The 22,621-nt window shown below is 42.3% G+C and overlaps 1 protein-coding gene across 1 annotated transcript in view; it reads right to left on the minus strand.

Annotated features, from left to right (window-relative positions):
* LOC123508108 overlaps positions 1 to 20,404 on the minus strand; it is an 88,322-nt gene extending 67,918 nt beyond the window's left edge. The window contains exon 1 of the mRNA XM_045261589.1: positions 19,986 to 20,404. The gene's annotated coding sequence lies outside the window, so the exon portion shown is untranslated. The remainder of the gene's footprint in view (positions 1 to 19,985) is intronic.
* Between the last annotated feature and the right edge of the window lie 2,217 nt (positions 20,405 to 22,621).

The following is a 22,621-nucleotide window of genomic DNA, read 5'->3' on the forward strand; positions in this document are numbered from 1 at the left end:
TAAGAGCAGTAAGACGAGATTGCGAGGGAGAGAAGATGAGGGGAAGAAAAGAGGGTGGTGGTGAAAGGCTCGAGAAGATGGAGTGGGAAATGGTGGAGGAGAGATGAGGTAAGGAGAGCGGGTGTGTGGAGATGAAGAGGAGAAATTGAGAGAAAAGGGAATAAAGAGGAGGAGGAGAAGGAGAAGGAAGGAAAGGAGAAAGGCAGCTGGTTTCTATAGACATCTGGTGACTAATAAAGCTTCCGTGACAGCAGCTATGTGGCTCACCTTTCCTCTTCCCTACTGCATCTTTCCTCCCCTTCTGCTCTTTCCCTGCTCCACTGCTTCTCTGCTTCCCTCCCTCCTCTCCTTCATGGTCCATCACTCTGCTGCCTCACTTTTTTCCCTCTCTTCATCGTGTTTTTCCTTTGTTTAATGGTTCTTTCCTCCCACTTCAGCTTGAGCGTGTCACTTCTATTACTGTTTTAATTCGTTGCTTGGAGCTTCTAATCTGCGCCTCGAGTCTTTTATTATTGTTGTTTTGTACTGTTTGAATTGTTTCCGCTACGTTTTTCTGCTTGGATCTGTTACTGTTGCTTCTCTCCTCTCTTTTTGCCTTTTCTCCTGTTCCTTATGTTTTATTCTGTTACTCCTGCTCCACTTTGCTTTTGGTCTGTTACTTCTGAATTTCCTACCACTGTTTTCCTTTATTGTTTGAATCTGCTTCTACTGTTTCGCTTTGCTTGAGTCTATTAATTCTGTCCCACTTTGAATTTCCTACTGATCTCTCACTCCTGTTTGAATTTGCTACCATTATTTCCTTTTACTGCTTGATTGTGCTACTACTGCTTCGCTCCTCTTGAATCTGTTATTTCTGCTTTGCTAAATCTCCTATTGATCTCTTACTCTCCTGCTTGAATATGCTGCTACTGTTTCCCTTTACTGTTTAAATCTGCTACATCTATTTCACTTTGCCGTTTGAATGTGCTATTACTGTTTCGCTCTGTTTGAATGTTAGTTTTGCTTTACTTAATCTAATGACCTCTTACTTTCTTACTTCGCTCTGTTTGAATGTTAGTTTTTGCTTTACTAAATCTATTGACCTCTTACTTTCTTACTTGAATCTACTGCCACAGTTTCCCTTTACTGTTTAAATCTGCTACTTCTGTTTCATTTTGTCGTTTGAATGTGCTACTACTGCTTCGCTCTGCTTGAATCTGTTATTTCTGCTTTACTAAATCTCCTATTGATGTCTTGCTCTCCTGCTTGAATTTGCTGCTACTGTTTCCGTTTACTGCTTAAATCTGCTACTTCTGTTTCACTTTGTCGTTTGAATATGCTACTATACTGCTTCTCTCTGCTTGAATCTGTTACTGAATCCTGCTTGCATTTGCTACCACTGCTTTCCTTTCGCGTTTGAATCTACTACTACTGCTTCGCTTTCCTGAATCTGTCTCTGAACCTCCGCTCTTTCATCTCCTTCCTGTGACAGCGACTCGCCTATCTCCATCTCGTCTCTTGTTTGGCAATGCAATGGAAGGCTGAGCTCAACGCTTCACTCAACGACGCAGACGCTGAGTGGTGTGTTGTGTGAATCAGTTACACCGCCTGTAAAGACAACCCGATAACCATGCAGCGCCTCAGAGCAGTTAAGCGATTCACTGACTGGGAAACTCGTGATTGTAGGAATATTTTGCCTCTCCTCTTTTACTTCTTTTTTTTGTTATTTTATTTTATTTTTATTTTTGTTTTTCTTCTTCTTCTTCTTCTTCTTCTTCTTCTTCTTCTTCTTCTTCTTCTTCCTCCTCCTCCTCCTCCTCCTCCTCCTCCTCCTCCTCCTCCTCCTCCTCCTCCTCCTCCTCCTCCTCCTCCTCCTCCTCCTCCTCCTCCTCCTTCTCCTCTTCCTCTTCCTCCTCCTTCTCCTCCTCCATGAAGCACTCAATCCTCGACTTTTCAACGCTTACACGCATTCCTAACATTCCTCTCTCACACACACACACACACACACACACACACACACACACACACACACTTAAGCTCTCCCACAACGACGGATAAAGCGGTCAAGAGGTTTTCATGGTTACACGTTTAAGTGGACACGCCTGAGGAGAGAAAAGAAATGTTCTCCTTTCTTTCTTTTCTTTCTTTTTTTTCCCCCTTTGAAGGCTTGAATATCGAGGTCGTGATCCAGAAATGACCTCTGATTCCTATCCAGCTGACATCATCATCATCATCATCATCATTATCATCATCATCATCATCATCATCATCATCATCATCATCATCATCATCTTCATCATCGTCTTCTCAGCTATCACTATCAGTTCTGACTTTCCGATTTACAAGATATATTTTCTTTTTTCTCTCTCTGTTTTCATTTTGGTATTTTTTTTCCATTCTCAGTTTTCTGTTCTTTTATTCTTGTTCATACGTTGTCTGCTCCCGCCGTGATGTTTCCTTTTTGTTTTTTCTTTTGATTTTTTTTTCTAAGTCACAGTTTAATCATCGTTCTATTCTGTCAGTCACGAATACAATAAAGTATTTCTGTATTTGTCACCGATTTTGGCTTGCGGTTTTCTGAAGTCGGTCTTTAAGCTTTCATCCATTTATTCATCTGTTTATATTGTTTAAGTCAGTCGTTATTTAAAAGTCACGGGTCAAAATTCAGTACAAACCCGCGAATCCCTAAAGAAATGGTAAGTTCTCGAGGTAATATTGGTGTGATTCATAGAGCGCTTCAAGTTATTGTTCCAGTAAGGTCAAAGTTTAAGTGAAATTACAGTTCCTCTAAAGTTATATTCCCTTTAAATTATGGATCCCCGTAAGTCATGATTCCCAGTGTGACGCAGTCCTCCTTAAGTCATGATTGCTTTTAAGTTGTGTCGTCCCTTAAGTCATGGCTTCCTTTTACTAAGTCATGTCTTCTTAATGTTTGCTTCATCGTAACTCACAGTCCCCTTACGTCACTGTTTACCTGAAGTCACATCTCGGCCTCTTCGTCTTCGTCTTCGTCAGTAGTGTAGTTTCTCACAAGTAGCACAGTTAGAGGCCAACATCCTTGCTGCTGTTTGTTCTATACTTTCTTAATTAAAGCACGTTTTCCCTACTTAAGAAAACAATGTATGATTTTTACTGTAAACTAACGCAGTGTTCTTTATGCGATACATGGTTGCTGAACTATTTTTCAAGGAATTACATGATTTTTCTTACTCCTGAAGGAAAATACGATTCATACTTAGAAAATAATACACGGATCTTCTTAAAACAATAAGCGTTTCTTTCTTATTTCTTAACACAACACACAGTTTTTACCTCTAAAAACATTACGCGATTCTTCTTTCTGTCAAAACACTACACGGTTCTTCTTACTGTCAAAATAACAGACAGTTCTTCTCACTGTCAAAACAACACATAATTCTTCTTCCTCTCGAAACAACACTCGGTTCTTCTTCCAAAAAATCACACGGTTCTTTTTCACAAATATTACACTGTTCTTCCTTTAAAAAAAAAAAAAAAAATAAATAAATAAATAAAAAAAAACATGGATCTTTTTGCTCTCAAAATAATACACGGTTCTTCTTCCTCTTGAAACCACATACAGCTCTTACTGTCAAAACAACACACGGATCTTTCTGCCACAACAGCCATAATAACACGCAGTTTCTCCTCTCAAAACAAGACGGTTCTTAATTTTCGGTGCAATACACGACTCCCTACTTACTAAAACCAACACCGATCCTTCATCACTCAGTATAGTTTGGGCTGTAGGAGGTGCTGCATGTATCCTTGGCACGACTCCTAATGACAGGTGTGAGGAACAATGAAGCCACGCCAGAGTCAAGGTAGCTTTGTTAGGGAGCTGCATGTATATACAGTAGAGGCAAGGTAATCCACACCACACGATGACGTTATTCACTTCCCGCCATTAGGAATAGATAGTGTGAGTATGGAAAGGACAGATGAGGGCGTAGGTTGGGTAGGTTTAAGGTTACGTCAGGTGAGGGGCCACGTTGTGAGGTGAGTTAAGGATGTGTTAGGCTGGGTGCGTTAGGTGATGTGAGGTCAGGTTAGATTAGGTTGGTTAAGTAAGGTTAGGTGAAGTGTGATGTAAAGTTAGATGATATTAGGTTAGGTTACTTAAGTTAGGTGAGGTAAGATATGAAGTAGGTGAAATTAAGTTAAATTGAATTAAGGAAGCTTAGTTGAGATTAAGTTAAGTTAGATTGGTTAGGTTTGGCTAGGTGACATGGGGCGAAATGATGTAAAGTTGTACATTAGGTTAGCTTAGGTATATCATAATAAGAACTAATTTTTGGTAAGATTAAATCAAATTAGATAATCTATTTCCGTCAGATTTTGTTAGATGCCATTAAATTACATCATGTCAGGTCACTATATATTAAATAATGTTACTTTGATAATGAATAGCAAGACCTTCAGCTGGGGACGAGAACGTAAATGTTTAGTAATGTTAGGGTAGGTTGAGAATAAACACCATAACCTCAAGCAGGATAGGTGTGCGGGAGGTGGACAGAGAGCAGACTGGGAAGCGGCGCCAAGACGGACCGAGGTACAGGAGGGAGAGAGAGAGCAGGGCGAGGAATTATTTTGGAAGAAACTAAACAAACGAAGAGCAGACACAGGGAAATGAGAGTTGCGTGAGGCCTTTGTGTTGCAGCGGACCAGTAACTCATGCCTGGGCGGGGTGACTCAAAAGGTCCAAGAGCTCGTACTTATGCCAGACTTAACTTTCACTCGTTTAGAAGAGCACTCAGAAATACAAAGAAAAAATAACAACAACAGTAATCTTTTTTAGCCCTTGCGACAGTGATAAACTATACGCATTCAATGTACATACAGGTAAGAAAAGGTGAAGGTAGTTTAAATATAGTCTTACTTCTTGTTTAGGAGAGTTTAGGAGAGCAATCAGGAACACACAAACACACAAAAAAGTAGCAGTAGTCCTTTCAGTCCTGACGAGATTGATTTAAACCACAGCAAGAGATAACAAAGGAGGAAGTAGTTTGAATATAGTCTTACTTCTTGTTTAGGAGAGCTTATGAGAACACTCAGGAATACAAAGAAAAAATAAACAATAGTAATCCTTTTGATAAACTATTCACATTTAATCTACAGCAAGACATAAGACAGTAAAGAAGAAGGTAAATTAAATATTGTCTTATTTCTTGGAAAATTAAATCAACACACACACACAGAAAAAAATAACATTATTCTCTTTTAGCGCTTGAGAGACTGATAAACACTTTGTACTAATAAATCTCAGAAAGAGACGAAGGCTGGTAAAAATTGAAGATGATTTAAATGTAGCCTTCTTGGTCATTTAAAGAACATAAAGGAAGAGCAACCAACAGCAATACTTTTAGCCATTGAAAGACTGACAAACCACGTGGATTACTCTATATCAGGTATGAGATGTTGATAGTAAAGGCGAAGGTACTTTGAGTGTAACTTTAGGCTTAAGAAATGTAACGCAAAGGAACACAAATGAATAACAAGCAACTCTTACTTCTTGGAGAAAACACTAAGGAACGGAAAGGAAGACCAAACAGCAGCAGATCTTTTGTCTCTTACGTGTCTGATACATTGCTCCCTCAGTTCCAAAGCAAGAGACGGAGGACAGCAAAAGCGAAGGTTGAGTGAGTATAGTCTTACTTCATTGATTCACTGTTAGCTGCGTTCCTGCCGATATGTGTAGCAAGTAAATGAGAGAGATCAATAGAAAGATAAATTAATGTCACAGAAGTGAACGATAAATACAAACCGTCGCTGTGTAATTAGATTGATATTATTTTCTCTGACTTTATTCTTTTCTTCCTTGTCGAATAAATGAAATAAGAGATAAATAGATTAATGAATAACTAACGTAAATGAACGAAAAGCATATATGATAAACGTTCCTTTCTCTTATGCTGTTGTTCTTTTTTTTCGTCGAGTTGATGATTAAAAAAGTAAATGAATAAACAATTGGATAAAACTAAAAATTCAGTCAGGCAGTGTGTAAAGGCGTGAAGACTTTCTGTTTCTCCTGACGACGTTCGTGATCTTAGAGCATGACTGTCCCTGTTATTATCGCCCAGTAATGTTACAAGGCCGAATGTTAGTGTGTCCGCCACGCGAGGCACGGGGGACACTGCACACACCATGGGCCGGCGGGGAGAGGCGACAGGGAAGGGGGAAGGAAGAGAAATGATGGAGGAACAAAGGAATAAAAGAAAAAAAAATAAGGAAGAGGTTGTCATCAGAGAGAGAGAGAGAGAGAGAGAGAGAGAGAGAGAGAGAGAGAGAGAGAGAGAGAGAGAGAGAGAGAGAGAGAGACTAGCAAACTCAAAATGGAAGGAGAGAAACATTAGATAAATAAACGAAGAATAGACGAAGCAGAACGAAAGAATAAAGAGATAAAGGACTAATTAAATACAAGAGAAGGGAAGGGAAGGTGCAAGTGATGATAAAATACCATAACAAGCTAACACGAGTTGCATATATCCACACTATAAATCATCAAGACAACAACGAAAAAGAAAAAAAAAAACTCTGATACATAAAACAAAGCCAAGTCAGAACAGATCAGGAAGAAGGGAAGGAAGAGGGGAAGGAAGAAACTAACGCAAGGAAGGAAGGGAGGGGAGAAGAAAAAGAAGAGGGTGAGGGGAAGTAGACCCAGATGTAAACAGAGCGGGGAGTGCCTGGGTGTGGTGCTTTGTGTCAGCCTGTCTCACCTCACGATTAATGACCACACTGCTTCCTGCCGAGGTTGTAGAGCGTAGGAGGGAGCGGAGGAGGGGACGGGGGGCCAGACAGTAGGGGTGACGGAGTGTAGTACTTGGGAGACGGGGTGAGGAGTGGTGTAGAGGGGTGTTACTGACTGGGGGTGTTGAAAAGCGGGCCGTGGTTGGAATGGTGAGGATCGCGGTAAGTAGTGATGAGTTGTTTTGTGTTTAAGGCTCGAACTCAGAAACGCCTAGCTTTCACCATCTCTACTTTCCAAGGGGTCCAGTTGAAGATACTCGTGTTTTTAAGGATATTTTTATGGTTCTTGTGATAGATTGGCAAGATTTCTGGTTTATTAAATGGAGAAACCGTCTTGAAAACCCCTCTTGTTGTCTCTGTGGCCTTGCAAATTTGTCGTAGTAAGAAGAAAAGGCATATCTGAATACGGGCGTAAGATAGGTTGCGGTAGTGGTGAGGGGCAGGTTGGGATGGGTCCAGATAGGGGATGCTGTAGTAGGATGTGTGGGCGTGTTAAAGAGCGAACTACGGTGTTTAAATGTGGGTGGAGATAATGGAGGCAAAAGAAGTGGGTGTTTTTTTGACAATATTTGAGAGAGGGAGTGAAGTGAAGTGGGCCGGTGTGTGTTGGAGTGCTGGGGCGTTGAGGGTCGAGTGGGTGTTGTTGTGGTGGTGCTCACTGATAGACCGCGTTGGGTGATGCGTGTGGTGGGTGGAATATTATGCTGGTTCCGAACGGGCGGGAGAGGCGGGCATAGGCTGGCTGATGATTTTAATGGCTTCTTACTGTATATGATTTTGTATGTACGAGACTTAGAACAAGGAAACTATGAAAGAGGAAGGAAGAAGTTTGCTGAGTCCTCGTCCTCCTAGAAAATATAACATTAACAGACAAGCAGCTGACGTAAGGTATTCATGAAAGTTGTTTTGCCAAGGACGACACGTTAATTATACGAGACTCCTTAATTCAAAATAAAGCAACGAGACTTGAGAGACCAGTCAATTGCATCCGGTTTTCCTACACGTAGTTCAGTAGTAATAGTAAACAGATAAACACACCTTCATAGTACGAGGAACAAGCTCCCAGGTGTTGCTTCTCTTACTGTGTTAAGGAGCCTGGGAAAATACACAAAAGTGAAAAAAGACTCATCTTACCGCTTACTGAAAAAAAAGTTAGGGAAAAACGATAAAAGGAAAAAAAAAAAGTTGACTTCATATAATTTCATGTAATATAAGGGCTTCCTAATGTTGCCTTATTCCTGTATCGGATCTTACTATCATCCTACAAGACAGACATAATAACCTGCGTGTTCTCGTTTAATTTGCCATGCAGGACATAATAGTATCTACCCTGTGTCCTGCTGCCCTACCACGACTGCCGCAGAGTCCACAGGCGGGCTGAATGAGTGCATACAAGATGGATAGCTACACGTAATGAATGGCCGGGGTTCAAATGGGGACAGTGGTGAGGTAAAGAGAATTATCTAGTGAATAATGAAAGGTTATGAATCATCGGGGTTGAAATGGGGACTGTTGTAGGGTGAACAGAATTAATACTTGCTGAATAATGAAATGTTATGAATCACTAGGTTTTAAATGGCACAGTAGTCAGGTGAACAAGATAAATACGTACTGAATAATGAAATGTTATAAATCACTGGGTTTTAAAGGGAACAGTGGTTTGGTGAACATACTTAATAGATAGTGAATAATGAAAGGCTATGAATGAGTTTAAATGGGTCAGTAGTAAGGTGGACGAGGTAGATGAAATTACTAGAAAATGGAGAGTGAAAAGTTGTAAATGGCTAGGATTTAAATGGAGATACATTTAAGATAGCTAAGAAAAATTGTCACTATAATGTGGATGGTGATCAGGAGCAGGGACAGGTGGTGTGTTGATGGAGGCAGTGGTGAAGTGGATGAGCATGCGAGTGTAACATTAATTCATTTGTTGATGAAATTGAGGATAAATGTTACAAAAAAAAATGTAGAGGATTTATATCAGTATGGGTGGTCATGGCAGAGAGAGAGAGAGAGAGAGAGAGAGAGAGAGAGAGAGAGAGAGAGAGAGAGAGAGAGAGATTAAAACGTTTGATAGATGAAGTGTTATCTAGTTGATCTAATTATACATTTTAACTGCAATGACTCGTAATGACTTGCAAACACGCACACACACACACACACACACACACACACACACACACACACACACACACACACGATTTATGGCCCACCGTATATTTACATCCAGGTGCCAAATTAAAAGCACAAATACATCCTTTCAATATGTAAAGGCAAATCAATAGTTAGCCATTTAAATTCATCTCGTAATAGCAGTAATGATAACCTTTCATTCATTAGTTCGCGAAATAAACACATGTCGATAGAAGTAATGTTTATTCCCCTGTGTTATTATGTACTTGTCTATTCAAATTTGATCGTCATTTTCTACTAACTAACGAAAGAAAAAGTGACGTGTGAAAATTTATAGACTCCCGGTCAGTGTATGTTTCAGTAATAACTTTCATCAGCAGTTTAAAAGTTTAATGAAGTTTGCATGGTCTTGTCCCTCTTCTCTCTCTCTCTCTCTCTCTCTCTCTCTCTCTCTCTCTCTCTCTCTCTTGTCATGTAAAAAAACTACATATTTTTCCTGTCTCTTCCTCTACCTCCTTCTCTTTCTCCTTCATCTCCTCCTTCTTATTCTCCTTCTCCTCCTCCTCCTCCTCCTCCTCCTCCTCCTCCTCCTCCTCCTCCTCCTAGTCCTGCCACTGCTATACCACTTAATACCAGCACTATTTAATGTATTTTGTCTTTCTTTGTGTTCATAGGTACATGTCTAGGACACACACACACACACACACACACACACACACACACACACACACACACACACACACACACACACACACACACACACACACAGTAACAGGATCCTCACGCCACCTCCCAAAGTTTCCATGAAGACCTTCCGTAATTCAATTTATCAAGACGCCGCTAGGGTGCTGCTGCCTCTTCGCTACTTCGACCCCTCCCTTAAGAACAGATCCGTGTGTGTGTGTGTGTGTGTGTGTGTGTGTGTGTGTGTGTGTGTGTGTGTGTGTGTGTGTGTGTATGGGGTGTAAGTAAATGCACCAAGGAATGAAAAAAAGTACAGCATCAAAAAGTAGTAGTAGTAGTAGTTGTAGTAGTAGTAGTAGTAGTATAGTAGTATAGTAGTGGTAGTTGTAGTAGTAGTAGTAGTAGTAGTAGTAGTAGTGGTGGTGGTGGTGGTGGTGATGGTGGTAGTAGTGGTGGTGGTGGTAATAGGAATAAAAGGATATGAAAGCGGAAAGAAATAAGAGAGAGAGAGAGAGAGAGAGAGAGAGAGAGAGAGAGAGAGAGAGAGAGAGACAGAATTATGAAACCACACATCACTACACACACACACACACACACACACACACACACACACACACACACACACACATTGATGCATCACTCAATTTTACACACATCACAGCATTACAACCATTCACACCACATTATTACACATTAGCACTTTCCGGCAACACATTAATCACACCATCACCACTGCAACATCACCAAAACAAGTAACACAGCGCTTGTCACACCATCATCAGCATTGTATCACCATTACCGTCACTATTAACATCATCATCAGCAATTCCACTATGACAGTCTGCAGCACCATCACCACCACCATCAGGTCACTGGTTAGCGTGGAGGTGTCGGCAGTTTGGCCGAGTTTGTGCCATTAGGACAACAGAGAGGCGCAACTCGGTAGGGTATTGCTGCTAAACTCAACTAATTTTGCACGTTTCTGATTATTTCCGACGCTATCAGATGTGTGTGTGCTTTTTTTTCCATTTATTCAGGGTAATGTCAGAGAGAGAGAGAGAGAGAGAGAGAGAGAGAGAGAGAGAGAGAGAGAGAGCAGTAGCACATGCCAGTATCAGTGAAACGTGACAATTTACTTGTAATTTATTGTCTACGTATAAACAAACTTTTTCCCGCTCTCTTCAGTAACGCCACACACACACACACACACACACACACACACACACACACACACACACACACACACACACACACACACACACACACACACATGACTGATACATCAACGCGTGCACTCAACTGACTTCCACCACAGCGAGCCGCAGTCTGGCCATATCACTCAACAAACATGTACAACTTTTTTTCTTCACGCCTTTCCATGCCTTAATCTCCTCGCCCTTCACCTTTCTCCCGTCATTCAACACACACCTGTATCTTTTTAACATCTGTACATCTCCCCACACCCTTGCTTCGTCTGTCAATATACCTATGCTCCTTCATACCTTTTTTTCAGCCCCATTTTGTACACCCTTTGCTTTTATGTATTATTCATCGCGTTATTACTTCATTCTACACCTTTATCGCACCTCACCTTCCACACACCTGCCCTTTTCATCATTGAACACGCACCTGCATTTCATTTACCCTTTCCACACACTTTTTTATACATTATTCTGCATATTTCCTTTGTTATCTTCCTTTTTTTTTTTTTTTATCATATCCATCTCTACGTTTTGGCTTATTTTCCCTTTGCTCTTTGTTTTATGTGACTTTGTATACGTATGTTCTCTTGTTAATATGTTCGAGTTTTTGTTTTTTTTACTTTTACTTGTCCTTCTTTTTTCCAGTTCTTATGTTTACTTGTCCTCACGTTTACCTGTCCTCGTGTTTTACCTGTCCTTGTGTTCACCTGTTCTATAGTTTACCTGTCATATAACTCACTTGTTCTTTCGTTTATCTATCCTCGTTTATCTATCTTCGTTTACCTGTCTTCGTGTTGAACTACATTTGCAAACCCCAACATTCTTCACCAGCGTTACGTTCCTCCACACTGCACATCTCTCCCTTAAGCCTACACACTTCCTTCAATCTACCTCAAGCGCGGAATGTTCTTCAAGCCAACGGAGGAAGCATTTGAACGAAAAAGCTTCATCGCTGGACGGAAAGAGGTGAATGTTAAGCTTCGGGAGCAGAGGCGGTGGGATTTGGACTTCACGGGGTACCTTTGAGGCTATGTATGGCAAGTGGGGATAGGCTTACGTTAGGTCTTTGAAGGCTAGGGCGAGGGAGGGGCTAGGATTGGCTTCGAACGGAGTAGCTATGATAGGTTTCCCTCATCCTTCTCTCTCTCTCTCTCTTTCTCGCTACCGGCAGACTTGAGAGAAAAAAGATTAACTGGTTTATTTTACTACTAGAGGAAAGGAGGAGTTTAGAGTCAGAGAGTGTAATGTGAGAAGTGTATCTACTTTAGTGGTTGGTAGTGGTGATGGGGGTGAAGGAGTTTTTGATTTAGTGAGAGTTTGTAGTGGTAGTTCCTGTAATGTTGGTGGTAGTGGTGAGAGAAGTAAAGGAAGAGGAGTAGGAGGAGGAACAGTAAGATGGAGTTCGAGTAGTGAGTGTTGTATTAGTGGTGGTAGTGATGGAGGTGGTGGTGATGGTGGACTGAGTGAGAAAATTATAAAAATAAAGGAAGAGAGGGTGTTTACTAATATACGTAGAAGTAGTAGTAGTAGTAGTAGTAGTAGTAGTAGTAGTAGTGGTGAAATAATATAATGGTAACAGGAATAAAAGCAAGAGAATGACGAGACAAAAATGGAACAGTGAGGACAGTATAAAGGTACAATGGTAATCGTAGTACTAGTAACTGCAATGATGGTGGTGGTGGTGGTGGTGGAGAGATAATGGTGGCGTCAGGAATAAAGGGGATGTGATACTAGACACCCCTGGTCGTTCTGCTGGTCGTGATTTGCAAGATAAATATTTGTGAGGTGATGTCGGTGATGAGAGTAGCATTGGTGGTGAAGCAAGGCCGATCATACGTGTTGCAACAGTTCAAGTGGTGATTATGATGGTAATAGTGATCATGCAGTGAGAGTATAGATGCAGAACAGAAGTGGTGGTGGTGGTGGTTGTAATAGAAGTGATGTTAATTCCATGGGTTTAGCTGTAATCTCTTTTATACTCTCTCTCTCTCTCTCTCTCTCTCTCTCTCTCTCTCTCTCTCGTATAATGATCTGTGTTATTTCCTCCGTGGCTCCGAGGTTTGTCTGGCGTCGAGTGTCTGTTTCATCTCCTGAGTGGCTTGTGTGTGTGTGTGTGTGTGTGTGTGTGTGTGTGTGTGTGTGTGTGTGTGTGTGTGTGTGTGTGTGCTGCTTTGTTCTCTACGTAGCTTTCATGTCTTGCTTTCTTTATGTGCATTGTTTTAATATTGTTTTGAAATATAGGTGTTGTCGTTGTTGTTGTTGTTATAGTTGTTTGCTGGTGGTGCTAGTAGTATAACAATGGCAGCAGCAGTAGTAGTAATGGTAGTAATAGTAGTAGTAGTAGTAGTAGTAGTAGTAGTAGTAGTAGTAGTAGCAGTAGTAGTAGTAGTAGTAGTGGCTGATCTTGTTGCTAATGTTATGGTTTTTTTTGTTCATGCTACTTTCACTGCTACAACTCCACTCACAAGGCTGCGCTACACAAACTCTACTCACTCTCGCTCTTATTCTACACCACTAATGCAAGAGTGAGCCTGTATCTTCACTCTCACTCTTATTCTACACCACTAATGCAAGAGTGAGCCTGTATCTTCACTCTCATCCCTCTCCCTCTAGTCTGAAATATTCCCTTGTCTTACTGTTTCCCACTTCACTATTGTATGAATTCAGTATAGACATAATTCATCTCTAGAATTAAATTGATGCTGTTCTTTAATATTTTTGTTGTCTTTTTCTTTTTGATATTCAGGCGTATAAAGGGAAAAATGAAGGGTAGCTGATTTTTTTGTGGTTATTTTCATATTGCTAGGCAGGCTAATTCTATTCACCACCATTATTAATACTACAATTATAATAACAACGAAAATAACAAGAATTACTACTACTACTACTACCACTACTGTTCTGTTGAGAGAGAGAGAGAGAGAGAGAGAGAGAGAGAGAGAGAGAGAGAGAGAGAGAGAGAGAGAGAGAGAGATAGTGGGGGAAGGGGGGGACTGGAGCTTGGGCGGGAAGGGCGAGGTGTTTTTATAGGGCGAAGTAAAACCTAAATTGATTATGATCATCAAAGGCTCGTCACTCTTCTCTCCCGTGCAAGTGTGCCTCGGTGGATCGTTCTTCATGTTATTATTATCATTATTAGGAGTAGGAGTAGTAGTAGTAGTAGCAGCAGTGGTAGTAGTAGTAGTAGTAGTAGTAGTAGTAGTAGTAGTAATAGTAGCAGTAGTAGTAGTAGTAGTTGTTTTAGTTCTTGTAGTTGTAGTAGTAGATATTTTTCACAATCACTACAACTACTACTACTTCTACTTTATTTCTACTTGAGGTTCTACTTCTACTTTTACTTCTATTTCTACTTCTAATACTACTACTACCACTAGAACATAAGAAACATAAGGAAGCTGCAAAAGGCCATCAGACATACACGTGGCAGTCCCTGTGTGAACAAAATTACCTAAATCCACTTTTCATCCTCATCCATAAATTTGTCTAATCTTCTTTTAAAACTCCCTATTGACTCAGCACTAACAACATGATAACTGAGTCCGTTCCGTTCATCAACTACTCTGTTAGATAACCAGTTCCTTCCCATTTCTTTCCTAAACCTAAATTTCTCATGCTTGAACCCATTATTTCTGGTTCTATTCTGGCTACTGATCCTTAGAACTTTGCTCATGTCACCTTTTCTTACTACTGCGCTAGAAATTTAAATGTACTTATTTTAACATGAATAGTTGCGGGTTATCATTACCATTACTACCACTCTGTTATTGGCAATAGTGTTAGCAGTAGTAGTAGTAGTAGCAGTAGTAGCAGCAGTAGTAGTAGTAGTAGTAGTAGTAGTAGTAGTAGTAATAGAATCAGCAGCGACAATAATATTAAAACGAGGCGATAACCTTCCTTTGAAAGCATCACTATCTTTGCCATCACTGCCACCATCTGTTTAATTATCACCACGATCATTATGATAACTTTAATTGCTGCTGTGATTACCTTGCCAAAATAGATCGACCCACTACACACACACACACACACACACACACACACACACACACACACACACACACACACACACAAGAAAATGGGAATTACAAAGAATAAAGGTGAAAATAAAGAATGATGAAGAATGTGATAATCAGCGGGAAGATATTGGAAAGACGAACAAAAAAGAGGAACAAAAGAGACAATAAAAAAAAAAAAAGAAAACTTGGTGAATATTGGAAGAGGGAAAGATAGAAACGCGGAGGACTGGATAAAAATATGAAGAGGAAAAAGAAATAAGTTAGACTGGAGACTGGTGAAGATTCTACAAAAAAAAAAAAAAATGAAAGAAGAAAGGAAGGAAAACAACACGTGAAAAATAATTAGAAAAGACGGAAGGAAAAGGAGTAGGAAATAATGATGAGAATTGTTGAAGTGAAGGAAAGTAAGACGAGTGAAAAGAAGTGAATGTTGAAAAGAGAAGAACACAAGAGAAAGAAAGAAAAAAAATATGAAATGACGGAAAATAAAAATGAATAAGAATACATGAAAAAGAAACAGTAAAAAAAGTAAATGGGTGAAAATAAAAGTGAATCCAAGGTAAACGAAAACAAAGGAAAAACGAAACAAAAAAAAAGAAAGAAATCAACAATAGAAATTAACGTAAAGTGAGAAGAACGAAAAAAAATGGAAATTTAAGAACGAGACTGAAACGAGAAATAAAAAAACCAAACAAGAAAAAAAAGCTGTTAGAGAGAGAGAGAGAGAGAGAGAGAGAGAGAGAGAGAGAGAGAGAGAGAGAGAGAGAGAGAGAGACGCAGAAGTGGAGAGGCTAAAGTGGCCTTGGAAAGAGAGCAAAAAGAGGGAGGAATGAGAGTATGAAAGTAGCTCGAGTGTGTGTGTGTGTGTGTGTGTGTGTGTGTGTGTGTGTGTGTGTGAGAGAGAGAGAGAGAGAGAGAGAGAGAGAGAGAGAGAGAGAGAGAGAGAGAGAGAGAGAGAGAGAAGGTGAAGTTGGGCAGTGTTGGCTCAGTGTATGAAGATCCTTCACACCAACCTACCCATCCACACACACACACCCACACCCACACCCACCCACACACACACACACACACACACACACACACACACACACACACACACACACACACACACACACACACACACACCTGCGCACATTCACAAGGGACAAAGGATGACTGCCTGTTGAACCTCATGACCGCGGTGCTTTCTCTCTCTCTCTCTCTCTCTCTCTCTCTCTCTCTCTCTCATTAAAAGGGAAATTCGAACAGAGCGCCGATCATCTCCAATAATTCACTGGCTATATATATATATATATATATATATATATATATATATATATATATATATATATATATATATATATATATATATATATATATATATGAACACCCTTACCTACCACCATCACCACCACCACTACCCAAAGCACCAGCTTGGGCCGAACACTGTGGCTAGGCCGAACTTTTGCACAATACGGGCGCAGCACATTACAGGAAGGGAAAGTAAGAGAGGGAAAATTGAATGTCGGGGGGATGGGGAATGGAAAAGAGAAAGGTGTGTGTGTGTGTGTGTGTGTGTGTTTGTCGCAATGCGTAAGTTCGGGAGAGGGAGTGAGAGGGGCGGGGAGAGCTGGAGTGACTGTCTGATGGGAGGAATCTGCCATGAAGAGACGCTATTAAGTGCGGATGCGTAAATAGAGCAGTGAAACAGAATCAATAACGTGAAATAAAGAGATGCTGAGAGAGAGAGAGAGAGAGAGAGAGAGAGAGAGAGAGAGAGAGAGAGAGAGAGAGAGAGAGAGAGAGAGAGAGAGAGAGAGAGAGAGAGAGAGAGAGAGAGAGAGAGTCAGACGTGATAACAACATACTTTCGCAAGAGATAAAGCAGAAAACAGGCGAAAAGAGATCCACTTCTTGTCATCTAACCAAGAAAAATAGAAAATGGATAAAAGTTGAGAGAGAGAGAGAGAGAGAGAGAGAGAGAGAGAGAGAGAGAGAGAGAGAGAGAGAGATATGCATTAGGAGAAACCAATAGAGGAGAAGTAGACGCGAACACACAAGACAAAGAAACAGAAGGAGATGGAGGAGGAGCTAGAGGGAGAAGGCCGATATAGATACAAGACAGAGAGAGAGAGAGAGAGAGAGAGAGAGAGAGAGAGAGAGAGAGAGAGAGAGAGAGAGAGAGAGAGAGAGAGAGAGAGAGAGAGAGAGAGACGTATGTAGAAAGTTAGTAGATAAATCACCAGCAGAAGACACTGACAAGAAAACAGTAGCAGATTGGGAAAGATTGTAGATACTAGACAATAGACAGTAGCAGTAGTAGTAGCAGTAGCAGTAGCAGTAGTAGGAAGAAGAGGACGAAAAGAATAAGGCACTGATGGTGAAGAAGGAGATCTCACTGGACTACATAGGGTTGGGTAACGAAGGGGTGCGAGAGTGTTGAAGGGGAACAGGCGAGGAGAAGCAGGAGGTACAAGGCAGGGTGACTGGCTGGCTGGCGGGGCGGGAGGGAGGGATAGTGGTTGCATGGGGCGAGTGGCAGCTTAAGAAGAGTCACGCAAGAACTTGTTAATGGAAATGTTTTTTTGTTTGGTTCGTCAAGGTGCTGCTGAGGATTATAGGCTTGGGAGGCTTTGCGGGGCTTGCTGGAGGACTTGAGGGCGCTACACGGTGAAAGAAAAAGCAACAGGATTGGGAGTAGGAGGAGGAGCAGGAGGAGGATGAAGAGGAGAGGTGTAAATGAATAGACTATGGGGAAAAGGAGAAGGCGATGATGAGAATGAGATAGGTACAAGAAAGGAAAGAAATTTGGAAGGAAGGGAAACTATGTAACTATGAACAGAAAGAGAGAGAGAGAGAGAGAGAGAGAGAGAGAGAGAGAGAGAGAGAGAGAGAGAGAGAGAGAGAGTATTGGAAGAAGACAGCGACAGCGTCCCTTTAATTAGAGACTTTCATTTGTTTTCAGCTCCTCTGAGGGATTGTGTTATGGCTGGCAGAGGAAAGAAGCACACACACACACACACACACACACACACACACACACACACACACACACACACACACCACCTTACCCGTCACCTTTCGTAAGACTTGATCACAACTTAGAAGTAAAGTGGATTAATATGTTTTCATGTCATTCCAACTTGACTCAACTTTTTCTCCGCTACTTCATGTTAACTTCACTTTTTATGATATGTTCTTAACGATTCCTTCTCCTTCGCATTTTTGTCAGTCAGGGCCCATAATAAAATGTACGAGTGTGTGTGTGTGTGTGTGTGTGTGTGTGTGTGTGTGTGTGTGTGTGTGTGTGTGTGGAGTGGAGAGGGCATGACGGTCGTGTGATGTGGAGGAAGTGGCTGCGGAGAGTGCTTACGTCTTATTAGAGAACACTTGTAGTCCACTTTTGCTGGAGGAGAAAGATTATGGTAGTGGTGGTGATGGTGGTGATGTTGGTGCGGTCTTGCAAGTAGTGGTGGTGATAGTTGTGGGGATGGTGGTGACGGTGGTTGCATTGATTGTTCGAGTGGATAGTGGTGGTGGCAGTGACAGGGAATGATGGTTTCTAAGTCCCTCCTTCTGCAAACCCATTGAGACCAAACGCCACGCCTGATGTGCGCTCATAACCAATAATAACTTCCACTTATTGCCTCCAAGAAATTGCCTGATACACACACACACACACACACACACACACACACACACACACACACACACACACACACACACACACCGGTAGCTCAGTGGTTAGAGCGCTGGCTTCACAAGCCAGAGGACCGGGGTTCGATTCCCCGGCCGGGTGGAGATATTTGGGTGTGTCTCCTTTCACGTGTAGCCCCTGTTCACCTAGCAGTGAGTAGGTACGGGATGTAAATCGAGGAGTTGTGACCTTGTTGTCCCGGTGTGGGATGTAAATCGAGGAGTTGTGCCTGGTCTCAGACCTATCCCAAGATCGGAAATAATGAGCTCTGAGCTCGTTCCGTAGGGTAACGTCTGGCTGTCTCGTCAGAGACTGCAGCAGATCAAACAGTGAATTACACACACACACACATCGGACATCACACAATCGCTAAGACTCTCTCTCTCTCTCTCTCTCTCTCTCTCTGCTCAGGGGATAAATGTAGGCTTCAGATAAACATAAGTCCGTGTTTGTTTGAAAAATTTCACGAAATATTTAACCGTTCCTGTGTTTGCTCTAAATCACATAATTACTCTTTGTCACGTGTGTGTGTGTGTGTGTGTGTGTGTGTGTGTGTGTCTGTCTTTGTTCTTACGTGTTTCGAGTTTTAGATTACTTTTTTTCCCTTCATTTAAACGAGAATGTAATTGTGACAGGTAATTGCATTTATTAATTTGATACTCGGTGCTCTCTGACTGTGTTCTTTGGATGGCAAGTGTCGTTTAGATGATCACTCAATCAATTCCTCTTTATTTAACTTTTACAGTCCACCGACGAGCTTTATGGTCGTAGCGCAAAGACAATATTTTCACTCCACAAATACGGAAATTGTCACCATTTATAACGCTCAATATCAGATACGTTTAACCCTCAGCATTACATTGTCTTCCTTGTGTATTGATTCCGCTGTCACGCATAGACATTCCTGCGAGTGTGTATCATATTTCAGTATATCATCACTCCCTATAATGAGCGGAAAGGATTGTAGAAAAACTTAACGCGGTTCCGGGACAAGTCTGAGGGGGCGGATGGAGTTGAGCCCGGGTGAAGCAGGGCAGTGAAGTGTATCGGTCCATCACTGGCCTTTAGATTACAGAGGAGCACACGAGTGGCTGAAGGGGAGGCTGAGAGGGCTGTAGTTCCGTGAAGGGATGAGGAACATGGAGCAGTTTATGAGGTTTCTTGCTTATAACTCAATTTTCCCCTTTCCTCTAGTGTTCTATTTTAGAACGAGCGTTGGATGGGAAGAAAAAAAGAATGTTTTGTGAATGATTCTCGCCAATTTCCACACACTGGGCGAGGCGGGAAGGGTTTGAAGGGAAGTTGACGCCAGGTGGTGCGCCGCCACTTTCCATCACAATATTCTGGAGGTATGGGAACGCCTCTTCACCTCAGCCTTTCTCCTTCAACTCCTTTCTCCTCGCCTCTCCCTCCTCTTCCTCCGTATGCTCCTCTTTTATTATTTGTTTTTTCGACAACTACTCGTGTACCTCCACCTCAGACTTGTCCTGGAGAGCGTCACTATTGGGACACAGGCTCGGCGACCTACTGGGTACTCGGTGGCGGCGTCGTCAGAGGCCCCGGCAGTGGAGGCGGATGGCGGCCGCGTCCTCCTCCATGCTGGGGCGGCGACTGGCTGCTACCTGTCGGGGCATTTACCTTCTCCTCCACCTGCACCTCCTCCTCCGTTGCTCCACCTGCACTCGCACACTCACTCGCGTCTCTTGCCCGACATGGTAAATTGAATTCCACCTTAACTATCTCACATCGTTGATTCCTTTTGTGCTTTTTCTTCTGGGCGTACAGCACGACACTCTCCTCGCAGGGGTTCGAGGCGTGTGGCCGCGCCCGAGAGTGGCGTGGCGGCGTGCGTAGGGCGGGTAGAGGCACACGTCGAGGCTGCGGGGAGGGCGCGTGGTAGCTCCTCTCTCCATCCGGACCCACGCGACACTGACCCGCCACTGCTCGCCTCCTCTACGCTCGTCTTCTCTACGTCCTTCTCCTCTCTCTCTCTCTCTCTCTCTCTCTCTCTCTCTCTCTCTCTCATCCCTTATCTCCCTTTCTTCATCATCCTGTCTCCCTTTCCTGCGAATTATTTACCTCCCAGCCTCCCAGTGTGTCTCAGCCTCCCACTTGTGTCTGTTCCAACATACTCACGCTCATCTCACTTTCAACATTATTTTTTCGTCTTGTCTCTTCTGTCTTGCACCTGCCTCTCTCTCTCTCTCTCTCTCTCTCTCTCTCTCTCTCTCTCTCTCTCTCTCTCTCTCTCTCTCTCTCTCTCTCTCTCTCTCTCTCTCTCTCTCTCTCATTAATTCTGATCTGTTCTCGTCTTTTCCTTTGCCTTTTTCACGTCATTTCACCAGTTTGTTTTTCACTATTCCGTATGTTCATTTTTCCACAAATTTCTCACCACTTGCTATCATCACTTTATTTCCCATGCTCTACTTTCCTGCTCCATGCATCACCTTCACCCAGTCCGGCCCCGCCCCGCCTCGCTCCGACCCGCCTTTCCTTGCCCGCCACACTCACCTGGCCACAAATAAACTACTGCAGGTGGAAGCTCAGTGTTAACCAAGCAAATGGATTGGTTCACTCTCATTAGATTAGTGTGACAACATTGTAATTGACTATAGTAAGGAGGGGAGGGTTTTTGTCTCTCTCTCTCTCTCTCTCTCTCTCTCTCTCTCTCTCTCTCTCTCTCTCTCTCTGTGTGTGTGTGTGTGTGTGTGTGTGTGTGTGTGTGTGTGTGTGTGTGTGTGTGAAATTGCTCCCTCCCTTTCGTATTTTCATGTAAATAATTAGAATTTGTTTTGCGAATATTTCATAAATGCGCGTACATGGACGTACTTACACACACACACACACACACACACACACACACACACACACACACACACACACACACACACACACAAAGGCGCCATCTGTTCATCACGCTAGGCAGGAAAGTGAGAAATACAGCGTCACACAAACCGAGACTGACCAGCCACTCGCTACCTCCCTCACATATATCTCTTCTTTTCGTCCCGCACGCCCTCGTTATCCCTTATTTCCCTTCCCTCCCTTCCCTCCCCTTCGCGTCCATCCCTCACCAGCCTCGCCCGTCAATTTCCTCCTCTCACTCTCTCCCCTTTACTTACGTTCTGACCTCTGCCCTTCGTATCTTCTGGCTTCAAGTTATTTTCAATTCCTCTCTGCCTCGTGCTGCGCTTGCCTTTCTTCTTTTTTACTCCGCATTCCTCATCAGGGTTACTTGCACGGGTGTCTTCCTTCCACCTGCTTGCCTCTTCTATCTGTACTCTTCAGTCTTCCACCTGCTCTACTAAATATGTTACTTCACCTGTTAGTTTGTCTTCCTCCATGTCTTCAAATTTATCCTTTATTTTGCATTACTATTCTGCCTCCAAGTCTACATCTTTGCTACTCGGATTGGCACTCCACTTCACTCTCTCCACTTTCCACATTTGCTTCTCCTCTCGCTCGCCTCCACCGTTGCTGCTCCACCTGCCGTATCAGTATTTTCTATCACTTTCCCTCTCTCCTATCTGACGTGTTCTTCTTCCTCTTCACCTGACCTCTATGGTGTAACTTCCAATGCTTCTCTCTCTCTCTCTCTCTCTCTCTCTCTCTCTCTCTCTCTCTCTCTCTCTCTCTCTCTCGTGTCAGAATAAATTGAATAAAAGGTAAAAACGAGTCTTCCGTGTAGGCTTAGCTGGTCCGGGTTAGCCAGTCAGTGCATTCATCCCGTCTTTTTATTAATAACACGGGTATGTAGTTCACTTGCTAAAAATCACCGAATAAATTTTGATATAATTTTTTTTCTTCATAATATCCTAGAAAAATAATGATGCACTGGTTTGTTTTTCTATATCGTAAAACTGAAAATGAATTACGTTTGCAATAGTTACGCTCTCCCGCTCCCCAGGAAATGTATCTGCGATAGCATTAAGAATTGTGAGTGTGTGGGTGAAACTAAATCAAAATGCAACGTGACGTGAAATATGTGTCACGTGTCGTTCGGAACATGTGATGCAGACCGTCCCATCGACAAGACTGTATGCGTTTTTCTTTATTTCGTCTCCCCACCAGAACTGTCTTGGTTTCTTCAGAAGTATAATACCGTCTATGTGTTCCTTTATTCCTTCTCAATACTAGGATTGTTTCTTTTCCTTTTAGAAGTCT

Source organism: Portunus trituberculatus, chromosome 24 (genome assembly GCF_017591435.1).
Source record: "Portunus trituberculatus isolate SZX2019 chromosome 24, ASM1759143v1, whole genome shotgun sequence".
Classification (NCBI taxonomy): Eukaryota; Metazoa; Arthropoda; class Malacostraca; order Decapoda; family Portunidae; genus Portunus; species Portunus trituberculatus.